Consider the following 12,679-nt stretch of genomic DNA (forward strand, 5'->3'; position numbering starts at 1 on the left):
TATTTTCGGGTTGGTATAAATCAGTAACCACCGACACTTAGAATATTTTCGAGTTGGTATAAATCAGTAACCACTGACACTTAGAATTTTTTCGAGTTGGTATAAATCAGTAACCACTGACACTTAGAATATTTTCGGGTTGGTATAAATCAGTAACCACCGACACTTAGAATATTTTCGAGTTGGTATAAATCAGTAACCACTGACACTTAGAATTTTTTCGAGTTGGTATAAATCAGTAACCACTGACACTTAGAATATTTTCGACTTGGTATAAATCAGTAACCACTGACACTTAGAATATTTTCGGGTTGGTATAAATCAGTAACCACCGACACTTAGAATATTTTCGAGTTGGTATAAATCAGTAACCACTGACACTTAGAATATTTTCGGGTTGGTATAAATCAGTAACCACCGACACTTAGAATATTTTCGGGTTGGTATAAATCAGTAACCACCGACACTTAGAATATTTTCGAGTTGGTATAAATCAGTAACCACTGACACTTAGAATTTTTTCGAGTTGGTATAAATCAGTAACCACTGACACTTAGAATATTTTCGGGTTGGTATAAATCAGTAACCACCGACACTTAGAATATTTTCGAGTTGGTATAAATCAGTAACCACTGACACTTAGAATTTTTTCGAGTTGGTATAAATCAGTAACCACTGACACTTAGAATATTTTCGGGTTGGTATAAATCAGTAACCACCGACACTTAGAATATTTTCGAGTTGGTATAAATCAGTAACCACCGACACTTAGAATTTTTTCGAGTTGGTATAAATCAGTAACCACTGACACTTAGAATTTTTTCGGGTTGGTATAAATCAGTAACCACCGACACTTAGAATATTTTCGAGTTGGTATAAATCAGTAACCACTGACACTTAGAATTTTTTCGGGTCGGTATAAATCAGTAACCACTGACACTTAGAATTTTTTCGAGTTGGTATAAATCAGTAACCACTGACACTTAGAATATTTTCGGGTTGGTATAAATCAGTAACCACTGACACTTAGAATTTTTTCGACTTGGTATAAATCAGTAACCACTGACACTTAGAATTTTTTCGGGTTGGTATAAATCAGTAACCACTGACACTTAGAATATTTTCGGGTCGGTACAAATCAGTAACCACTGACACTTAGAATATTTTCGGGTTGGTATAAATCAGTAACCACTGACACTTAGAATTTTTTCGAGTTGGTATAAATCAGTAACCACTGACACTTAGAATTTTTTCGGGTTGGTATAAATCAGTAACCACCGACACTTAGAATATTTTCGGGTTGGTATAAATCAGTAACCACCGACACTTAGAATTTTTTCGGCTCAGTAGAAATCAGTAACCAAGCGCATTTTTGAATTGGTTACTGATTTCTCCGTTCGAGTTGCGGCTGCGGTTGGCTTCAAATAGTGGTGGGGGCTTAATTATCGCCGAGGGGAGCATGTCCCGGTGGTGTGGCCGAGGATGGAGTGCCTTTTGAAGGGGGTGTTTCTGAATTTGGACCCTTTTTGAGTTGCATGGCCGGATGGGTGTGGTTTTGAAGGGTGTGTCTGTCTGGAGTGGCACCGGCGTTGGTGTGAGGCTGAGGGTGGGCGTTCGGTTCCTGGTTAGGGATAGGGAAAGGGTGAGACTTAGCTTTAGTGCTCGTGCCCCCGATTTTGGTAATGTTTGACGTCAATTTTCCAAGGAGGCGAATGCAAGGCTTCAGAGGGACTTTGAGTGTTCGGGGGCGGGGTAGCTCAGCCGGATTTGCCCCGGCGGTTCTGCGGACGGTGTTGACTTCGAGGGCGGACCGGCCCCCGTGTTCAGTCCGAATATCGTGCATTGTTAACGGCGGGAAGTGTTCCAAAAGGGAATGGGATTGAATGTGACTGCTGAAGCCGACTTTGAGACCTGTAACGCGGGTAGCTCAGCCGGATTTGACCCGGCGGTTCTGGCGACGGTCTCGCCTTCGAGGGGGGAGCGCCCCGCGTGTTCAGGCCGAATTTTGTGCATTTCCATCGGCGGGAAGAGGTCCAAACGGGAATGGGATTGAATGTGACTGCTGAAGCCGACATTGAGACCTCTAACGCGGGTAGCTCGGCAGGATTTGACCCGGCGGTTCTGCCGAAGGTCTCACCTTCGAGGGGGGAGCGTCCCGCGTGTTCAGGCCGAATATCGTGCATTGTTAACGGCGGGAAGTGTTCCAAAAGGGAATGGGATTGAATGTGACTGCTGAAGCCGACATTGAGACCTCTAACGCGGGTAGCTCGGCCGGATTTGACCCGGCGGTTCTGGCGACGGTCTCGCCTTCGAGGGGGGAGCGTCCCGCGTGTTCAGGCCGAATTTTGTGCATTTCCATCGGCGGGAAGAGGTCCAAACGGGAATGGGATTGAATGTGACTGCTGAAGCCGACATTGAGACCTCTAACGCGGGTAGCTCGGCCGGATTTGACCCGGCGGTTCTGCCGAAGGTCTCACCTTCGAGGGGGGAGCCTCCCGCGTGTTCAGGCCGAATTTTGTGCATTTCCATCGGCGGGAAGAGGTCCAAACGGGAATGGGATTGAATGTGACTGCTGAAGCCGACATTGAGACCTCTAACGCGGGTAGCTCGGCCGGATTTGACCCGGCGGTTCTGCCGAAGGTCTCACCTTCGAGGGGGGAGCGCCCACCGTGTACAGGCCGATTTTCATGCATTTCCAACCGTGGGAAGGGGTCCGAAAGGGGATGGGGGTGAACGTGACTGCTCAACCCGACTTTGAGACCTGTAACGCGGGTAGCTCAGCCGGATTTGACCCGGCGGTTCTGGCGACGGTCTCGCCTTCGAGGGGGGAGCGTCCCGCGTGTTCAGGCCGAATTTTGTGCATTTCCATCGGCGGGAAGAGGTCCAAACGGGAATGGGATTGAATGTGACTGCTGAAGCCGACATTGAGACCTCTAACGCGGGTAGCTCGGCAGGATTTGACCCGGCGGTTCTGCCGAAGGTCTCACCTTCGAGGGGGGAGCGCCCACCGTGTACAGGCCGATTTTCATGCATTTCCAACCGTGGGAAGGGGGCCGAAAGGGGATGGGGGTGAATGTGACTGCTCAACCCGACTTTGAGGCATCTAACCCGGGTAGCTCAGCCGGGTTTGACCCGGCGGTTCTGCCGACGGCCTCGCCTTCGAGGGGGGAGCGTCCCCCGTGTACAGGCCGATTTTCATGCATTTCGAACCGTGGGAAGTGGCCCAAAAGGGGATGGGAGTGAATGTGACTGCTCAACCCGACTTTGGCGCTTCCGAGCCGGGTAGCTCAGCCGGGTTTGACCCGGCGGTTCTGCCGACGGTCTCGTCTTCGAGGCGGGTGCCTCCCCCGTGTACAGGCCGATTTTCATGCATTTCGTACCGTGGGAAGTGGTCCAAAAGGGAATGGGGGTGGACGTGACTGCTCATACCGACATCGAGACTTGTAAGCCGTGTAGCTCGGCCGGGTTTGATCCGGCGGGTCTGCCGACGGTCTCGTCTTCGAGAGGGGGGCCTCCCCCGTGTACAGGCCGATTTTCGTGCATTTCCAACGGTGGGAAGAGGTTCAAAAGGGGATGGGGGTGAATGTGACTGCTCAACCCGACTCTGAGGCTTCTAACCCGGGTAGCCCGGCCGGGTTTGACCCGGCGGTTCTGCCGTCGGTCTCGCCTTCGAGGGCGGAGCCTCCCCCGTGTACAGGCCGATTTTCGTGCATTTCAAACCGTGGGAAGCGGTCCAAAAGGGGATGGGAGTGAATGTGACTGCTCATACCGACCTTGGCGCTTCCGACCCGGGTAGCTCAGCCGGGTTTGACCCGGCGGTTCTGCCGACGGTCTCGTCTTCGAGGCGGGTGCCTCCCCCGTGTACAGGCCGATTTTCATGCATTTCGTACCGTGGGAAGTGGTCCAAAAGGGAATGGGGGTGAATGTGACTGCTCAACCCGACTCTGAGGCTTCTAACCCGGGTAGCTCGGCCGGGTTTGACCCGGCGGTTCTGCCGTCGGTCTCGCCTTCGAGAGGGGCGCCTCCCCCGTGTACAGGCCGATTTTCGTGCATTTCCAACGGTGGGAAGAGGTTCAAAAGGGGATGGGGGTGAATGTGACTGCTCAACCCGACTCTGAGGCTTCTAACCCGGGTAGCCCGGCCGGGTTTGACCCGGCGGTTCTGCCGTCGGTCTCGCCTTCGAGGGCGGAGCCTCCCCCGTGTACAGGCCGATTTTCGTGCATTTCAAACCGTGGGAAGCGGTCCAAAAGGGGATGGGAGTGAATGTGACTGCTCATACCGACCTTGGCGCTTCCGACCCGGGTAGCTCAGCCGGGTTTGACCCGGCGGTTCTGCCGACGGTCTCGCCTTCGAGGGGGGAGCGTCCCCCGTGTTCAGGCCGAATTTTGTGCATTTCGAACCGTGGGAAGTTGCCCAAAAGTCGATGGGAGTGAATGTGACTGCTCAACCCGACTTTGGCGCTTCCGAGCCGGGTAGCTCAGCCGGGTTTGACCCGGCGGTTCTGCCGACGGTCTCGTCTTCGAGGCGGGTGCCTCCCCCGTGTACAGGCCGATTTTCATGCATTTCGTACCGTGGGAAGTGGTCCAAAAGGGAATAGGGGTGGACGTGACTGCTCATACCGACATTGAGACTTGTAAGCCGTGTAGCTCGGCCGGGTTTGATCCGGCGGGTCTGCCGACGGTCTCGTCTTCGAGGCGGGTGCCTCCCCCGTGTACAGGCCGATTTTCGTGCATTTCGAACCGTGGGAAGTGGTCCAAAAGGGGATGGGGGTGGACGTGACTGCTCAACCCGACTTTGAGGCTTCTAACCCGGGTAGCTCGGCCGGGTTTGACCCGTCGATTCTGCCGATGGTCTCGTTTTGGAGGGGGGAGCCTCCCCCGTGTTCAGTCCGATTTTCGTGCATTTCGAACCGTGGGAAGTGGCCCAAAAGGGGATGGGAGTGAATGTGACTGCTCATACCGACTTTGGCGCTTCCGAGCCTGGTAGCTCAGCCGGGTTTGATCCGGCGGTTCTGCCGACGGTCTCGTCTTCGAGGCGGCTCCCTCCCCCGTGTACAGGCCGATTTTCATGCATTTGCAACGGTGGGAAGTTGCCCAAAAGGGGATGGGAGTGAATGTGACTGCTCAACCCGACTTTGGCGCTTCCGAGCCTGGTAGCTCAGCCGGGTTTGAACCGGCGGTTCTGCCGACGGTCTCGTCTTCGAGGCGGCTCCCTCCCCCGTGTACAGGCCGATTTTCGTGCATTTCGAACCGTGGGAAGTGGTCCAAAAGGGAATGGGGGTGGACGTGACTGCTCAACCCGACTCTGAGGCTTCTAACCCGGGTAGCTCGGCCGGGTTTGATCCGGCGGTTCTGCCGACGGTCTCGTCTTCGAGGCCGGTGCCTCCCCCGTGTACAGGCCGATTTTCGTGCATTTCCAACGGTGGGAAGTGGTCCAAAAGGGAATGGGGGTGGACGTGTCTGCTCATACCGACTTTGAGACTTGTAAGCCGGGTAGCTCAGCCGGGTTTGTTCCGGCGGTTCTGCCGACGGTCTCGTCATCGAGGGGGGAGCCTCCCCCGTGTCCAGGCCGATTTTCATGCATTTCCAACCGTGGGAAGTGGTCCAAAAGGGAATGGGGGTGAATGTGACTGCTCATACCGACTTTGAGACTTTTAAGCCGGGTAGCTCAGCCGGGTTTGACCCGGCGGTTCTGCCGACGGTCTCGCCTTCGAGGGGGGAGCGTCCCCCGTGTTCAGGCCGAATTTTGTGCATTTCGAACCGTGGGAAGTTGCCCAAAAGTCGATGGGAGTGAATGTGACTGCTCAACCCGACTTTGAGACTTGTAAGCCGGGTAGCTCAGCCGGGTTTGACCCGGCGGTTCTGCCGACGGTCTCGTCTTCGAGGCGGGTGCCTCCCCCGTGTACAGGCCGATTTTCATGCATTTCGTACCGTGGGAAGCGGTCCAAAAGGGGATGGGAGTGAACGTGACTGCTCATACCGACTTTGGCGCTTCCGAGCCGGGTAGCTCAGCCGGGTTTGACCCGGCGGGTCTGCCGACGGTCTCGCCTTCGAGGGGGGAGCGTCCCCCGTGTTCAGGCCGAATCTTGTGCATTTCGAACCGTGGGAAGTTGCCCAAAAGTCGATGGGAGTGAATGTGACTGCTCAACCCGACTTTGAGACTTGTAAGCCGGGTAGCTCAGCCGGGTTTGACCCGGCGGTTCTGCCGACGGTCTCGTCTTCGAGGCCGGTGCCTCCCCCGTGTACAGGCCGATTTTCGTGCATTTCCAACGGTGGGAAGTGGTCCAAAAGGGAATGGGGGTGGACGTGTCTGCTCATACCGACTTTGAGACTTGTAAGCCGGGTAGCTCAGCCGGGTTTGTTCCGGCGGTTCTGCCGACGGTCTCGTCATCGAGGGGGGAGCCTCCCCCGTGTCCAGGCCGATTTTCATGCATTTCCAACCGTGGGAAGTGGTCCAAAAGGGAATGGGGGTGAATGTGACTGCTCATACCGACTTTGAGACTTTTAAGCCGGGTAGCTCGGCCGGGTTTGACCCGGCGGTTCTGCCGACGGTCTCGTCTTCGAGGCGGGTGCCTCCCCCGTGTACAGGCCGATTTTCGTGCATTTCGAACCGTGGGAAGTGGTCTAAAAGTCGATGGGAGTGAACGTGACTGCTCAACCCGACTTTGAGACTTGTAAGCCGGGTAGCTCAGCCAGGTTTGACCCGGCGGTTCTGCCGACGGTCTCGCCTTCGAGGGCGGACCCTCCCCCGTGTACAGGCCGGTTTTCGTGCATTTCGAACCGTGGGAAGTGATCCAAAAGGGAATGGGGGTGAACGTGACTGCCCAACCCGGCTTTGAGACTTGTAAGCCGGGTAGCTCAGCCGGGTTGGACCCGGCGGTTCTGCCGACGGTCTCGACTTCGAGGCGGGTGCCTCCCCCGTGTACAGGCCGATTTTCATGCATTTGCAACGGTGGGAAGTTGCCCAAAAGTCGATGGGAGTGAATGTGACTGCTCAACCCGACTTCGAGACTTGTAAGCCGGGTAGCTCAGCCGGGTTTGACCCGGCGGTTCTGCCGACGGTCTCGCCTTCGAGGGGGGAGCCTCCCCCGTGTACAGGCCGATTTTCGTGCATTTCCAACGGTGGGAACAGGTTCAAAAGGGGATGGGAGTGATTGTGACTGCTCAACCCGACTCTAGGGCTTCTAACCCGGGTAGCCCGGCCGGGTTTGACCCGGCGGTTCTGCCGACGGTCTCGTCTTCGAGGCGGGTGCCTCCCCCGTATACAGGCCGATTTTCATGCATTTCGAACCGTGGGAAGTGGTCCAAAAGGGAATGGGGGTGGACGTGTCTGCTCATACCGACTTTGAGACTTGTAAGCCGGGTAGCTCAGCCGGGTTTGATCCGGCGGTTCTGCCGACGGTCTCGCCTTCGAGGGGGGAGCCTCCCCCGTGTTCAGTCCGATTTCCATGCATTTCCAACCGTGGGAAGTTGCCCAAAAGGGGATGGGAGTGAATGTGACTGCTCAACCCGACTTTGGCGCTTCCGAGCCGGGTAGCTCAGCCGGGTTTGACCCGGCGGTTCTGCCGACGGTCTCGTCTTCGAGGCGGGTGCCTCCCCCGTATACAGGCCGATTTTCATGCATTTCGAACCGTGGGAAGTGGTCCAAAAGGGAATGGGGGTGGACGTGTCTGCTCATACCGACTTTGAGACTTGTAAGCCGGGTAGCTCAGCCGGGTTTGATCCGGCGGTTCTGCCGACGGTCTCGCCTTCGAGGGGGGAGCCTCCCCCGTGTTCAGTCCGATTTCCATGCATTTCCAACCGTGGGAAGTTGCCCAAAAGGGGATGGGAGTGAATGTGACTGCTCAACCCGACTTTGGCGCTTCCGAGCCGGGTAGCTCAGCCGGGTTTGACCCGGCGGTTCTGCCGACGGTCTCGTCTTCGAGGCGGGTGCCTCCCCCGTGTACAGGCCGATTTTCATGCATTTGGAACCGTGGGAAGTGGTCCAAAAGGGAATGGGGGTGGACGTGACTGCTCATACCGACTTTGAGACTTGTAAGCCGGGTAGCTCAGCCGGGTTTGACCCGGCGGTTCTGCCGACGGTCTCGCCTTCGAGGGGGGGGGGGGGGGGGGGGGGGGGGGGGGGGGGGGGGGGGGGGGGAGCCTCCCCCGTGTTCAGTCCGATTTTCGTGCATTTCCACGGTGGGAAATGGTATCTTTCATTACGGGGACAAGGGTCTGAAGCGGTGAAGTCAGTAACCGGCATAGTTAAGGAAAGGGTTCGAATTTTCTCAACAGTACGAAAAAAGTGAGCAGGGAAGCTAGAGAAGGTGTCAGTGAGTCCCAAACGAGTGAACCGCAAAACTTAGGGAAATGCCCGAAAGCGTTTTAAAGGGTGAAATCGGGAACGAGGAAATGATCGGAAAGTGCCTGAAAGTGCTAAATGAGTAAACAGAAAAACGAAGAAAAATGTTTGAAAAGAAGAAGTGAGTAACCAGGAAAACTTAGAAAAATGTTCAAAACGAAGAAATCAGTAACCAGGAAAACTTAGAAAAATGATCAAAAAGAAGAAATGAGTAACCAGGAAAACTTAGAAAAATGTTTAAAAAGAAGAAATCAGTAACCAGGAAAACTTAGGAAAATGTTTAAAAAGAAGAAATCAGTAACCAGAAAAACTGCGAAAAATGTTTAAAAAGAAGAAATGAGTAACCAGAAAAACTTAGAAAAATGTTTAAAAAGAAGAAATCAGTAACCAGGAAAACTTAGAAAAATGTTTAAAAAGAAGAAATCAGTAACCAGGAAAACTTAGAAAAATGTTATAAAAGAAGAAGTGAGTAACCAGAAAAACTTAGAAAAATGTTTAAAAAGAAGAAATCAGTAACCAGAAAAACTGCGAAAAATGTTTAAAAAGAAGAAATCAGTAACCAGACAAACTGCGAAAAATGTTTAAAAAGAAGAAATCAGTAACCAGGAAAACTTAGAAAAATGTTTAAAAAGAAGAAGTGAGTAACCAGAAAAACTTAGAAAAATGTTTAAAAAGAAGAAATCAGTAACCAGAAAAACTTAGAAAAATGTTTAAAAAGAAGAAATCAGTAACCAGAAAAACTGCGAAAAATGTTTAAAAAGAAGAAATCAGTAACCAGAAAAACTTAGAAAAATGTTTAAAAAGAAGAAGTGAGTAACCAGAAAAACTTAGAAAAATGTTTAAAAAGAAGAAATCAGTAACCAGAAAAACGGCGAAAAATGTTTAAAAAGAAGAAATCAGTAACCAGACAAACTGCGAAAAATGTTTAAAAAGAAGAAATCAGTAACCAGAAAAACTTAGAAAAATGTTTAAAAAGAAGAAATCAGTAACCAGAAAAACTTAGAAAAATGTTTCAAAAGAAGAAGTGAGTAACCAGAAAAACTTAGAAAAATGTTTAAAAAGAAGAAGTGAGTAACCAGAAAAACTTAGAAAAATGTTTAAAAAGAAGAAATCAGTAACCAGAAAAACTTAGAAAAATGTTTAAAAAGAAGAAATCAGTAACCAGAAAAACTGCGAAAAATGTTTAAAAAGAAGAAATCAGTAACCAGACAAACTGCGAAAAATGTTTAAAAAGAAGAAATCAGTAACCAGGAAAACTTAGAAAAATGTTTAAAAAGAAGAAGTCAGTAACCAGAAAAACTTAGAAAAATGTTTAAAAAGAAGAAATCAGTAACCAGAAAAACTTAGAAAAATGTTTAAAAAGAAGAAATCAGTAACCAGAAAAACTGCGAAAAATGTTTAAAAAGAAGAAATCAGTAACCAGAAAAACTTAGAAAAATGTTTAAAAAGAAGAAGTGAGTAACCAGAAAAACTTAGAAAAATGTTTAAAAAGAAGAAATCAGTAACCAGAAAAACGGCGAAAAATGTTTAAAAAGAAGAAATCAGTAACCAGACAAACTGCGAAAAATGTTTAAAAAGAAGAAATCAGTAACCAGAAAAACTTAGAAAAATGTTTCAAAAGAAGAAGTGAGTAACCAGAAAAACTTAGAAAAATGTTTAAAAAGAAGAAGTGAGTAACCAGAAAAACTTAGAAAAATGTTTAAAAAGAAGAAATCAGTAACCAGAAAAACTTAGAAAAATGTTTAAAAAGAAGAAATCAGTAACCAGAAAAACTGCGAAAAATGTTTAAAAAGAAGAAATCAGTAACCAGACAAACTGCGAAAAATGTTTAAAAAGAAGAAATCAGTAACCAGGAAAACTTAGAAAAATGTTTAAAAAGAAGAAGTGAGTAACCAGAAAAACTTAGAAAAATGTTTAAAAAGAAGAAATCAGTAACCAGAAAAACTTAGAAAAATGTTTAAAAAGAAGAAATCAGTAACCAGAAAAACTGCGAAAAATGTTTAAAAAGAAGAAATCAGTAACCAGAAAAACTTAGAAAAATGTTTAAAAAGAAGAAGTGAGTAACCAGAAAAACTTAGAAAAATGTTTAAAAAGAAGAAATCAGTAACCAGAAAAACGGCGAAAAATGTTTAAAAAGAAGAAATCAGTAACCAGACAAACTGCGAAAAATGTTTAAAAAGAAGAAATCAGTAACCAGAAAAACTTAGAAAAATGTTTCAAAAGAAGAAGTGAGTAACCAGAAAAACTTAGAAAAATGTTTAAAAAGAAGAAGTGAGTAACCAGAAAAACTTAGAAAAATGTTTAAAAAGAAGAAATCAGTAACCAGAAAAACTTAGAAAAATGTTTAAAAAGAAGAAATCAGTAACCAGAAAAACTTAGAAAAATGTTTAAAAAGAAGAAATCAGTAACCAGAAAAACTGCGAAAAATGTTTAAAAAGAAGAAATCAGTAACCAGACAAACTGCGAAAAATGTTTAAAAAGAAGAAATCAGTAACCAGGAAAACTTAGAAAAATGTTTAAAAAGAAGAAGTGAGTAACCAGAAAAACTTAGAAAAATGTTTAAAAAGAAGAAATCAGTAACCAGAAAAACTTAGAAAAATGTTTAAAAAGAAGAAATCAGTAACCAGAAAAACTGCGAAAAATGTTTAAAAAGAAGAAATCAGTAACCAGGAAAACTTAGAAAAATGTTTAAAAAGAAGAAGTGAGTAACCAGAAAAACTTAGAAAAATGTTTAAAAAGAAGAAATCAGTAACCAGAAAAACTTAGAAAAATGTTTAAAAAGAAGAAATCAGTAACCAGAAAAACTGCGAAAAATGTTTAAAAAGAAGAAATCAGTAACCAGAAAAACTTAGAAAAATGTTTAAAAAGAAGAAGTGAGTAACCAGAAAAACTTAGAAAAATGTTTAAAAAGAAGAAATCAGTAACCAGAAAAACGGCGAAAAATGTTTAAAAAGAAGAAATCAGTAACCAGACAAACTGCGAAAAATGTTTAAAAAGAAGAAATCAGTAACCAGAAAAACTTAGAAAAATGTTTCAAAAGAAGAAGTGAGTAACCAGAAAAACTTAGAAAAATGTTTAAAAAGAAGAAGTGAGTAACCAGAAAAACTTAGAAAAATGTTTAAAAAGAAGAAATCAGTAACCAGAAAAACTTAGAAAAATGTTTAAAAAGAAGAAATCAGTAACCAGAAAAACTGCGAAAAATGTTTAAAAAGAAGAAATCAGTAACCAGGAAAACTTAGAAAAATGTTTAAAAAGAAGAAATGAGTAACCAGGAAAACTTAGAAAAATGTTTAAAAAGAAGAAATGAGTAACCAGGAAAACTTAGAAAAATGTTTAAAAAGAAGAAATCAGTAACCAGAAAAACTTAGAAAAATGTTTAAAAAGAAGAAATCAGTAACCAGAAAAACGGCGAAAAATGTTTAAAAAGAAGAAATGAGTAACCAGAAAAACTTAGAAAAATGTTTAAAAAGAAGAAATCAGTAACCAGAAAAACGGCGAAAAATGTTTAAAAAGAAGAAATCAGTAACCAGAAAAACTTAGAAAAATGTTTAAAAAGAAGAAGTGAGTAACCAGAAAAACTTAGAAAAATGTTTAAAAAGAAGAAATGAGTAACCAGAAAAACTTAGAAAAATGTTTAAAAAGAAGAAATCAGTAACCAGAAAAACTTAGAAAAATGTTTAAAAAGAAGAAATGAGTAACCAGAAAAACGGCGAAAAATGTTTAAAAAGAAGAAATCAGTAACCAGAAAAACGGCGAAAAATGTTTAAAAAGAAGAAATCAGTAACCAGACAAACTGCGAAAAATGTTTAAAAGAAGAAATCAGTAACCAGAAAAACTTAGAAAAATGTTTAAAAAGAAGAAATCAGTAACCAGGAAACTTGGAAAAAAACACTTAGAAAAATTTTCAGCAAAGTGTGAAAAATATTCTAAGTGTCAGCGGAGGAAAATGCTGCAGCATCGGGAAAGATTCGCAAACTTACACCGAACATGTGCTCCGAAGTGCCGGAGGAATTGGGTGAATTGAGCCCGGCAAATGGCCAGCTGTCGTTTTGTGCCTGCAGCCCGAAAACTTTAACTTTGTCTGTCGCGAAGTCCGGACCGAGAAAAATCCAAACGGTTTTGACCGGACCGAGTTCCAGACCGATGCAGTCAAATTTGGAATTCAGACCCATTCAGTGCCACTTGTAGTTTTTCCGCAGTGAGGTTGGCGGGGTACCCGGAGATATATGGGAACACGATTTTTAGAACAAAATGGCGGCGCGGGACCGTTCTGAAAGGCATCCGAAAAAACGGTTCCACGGGCATAGCACTTTAATGACAGGTATGAGTGCATGCC

The sequence above is a fragment of the Chiloscyllium punctatum genome, unplaced genomic scaffold, assembly GCF_047496795.1.
Source record: "Chiloscyllium punctatum isolate Juve2018m unplaced genomic scaffold, sChiPun1.3 scaffold_915, whole genome shotgun sequence".
Classification (NCBI taxonomy): Eukaryota; Metazoa; Chordata; class Chondrichthyes; order Orectolobiformes; family Hemiscylliidae; genus Chiloscyllium; species Chiloscyllium punctatum.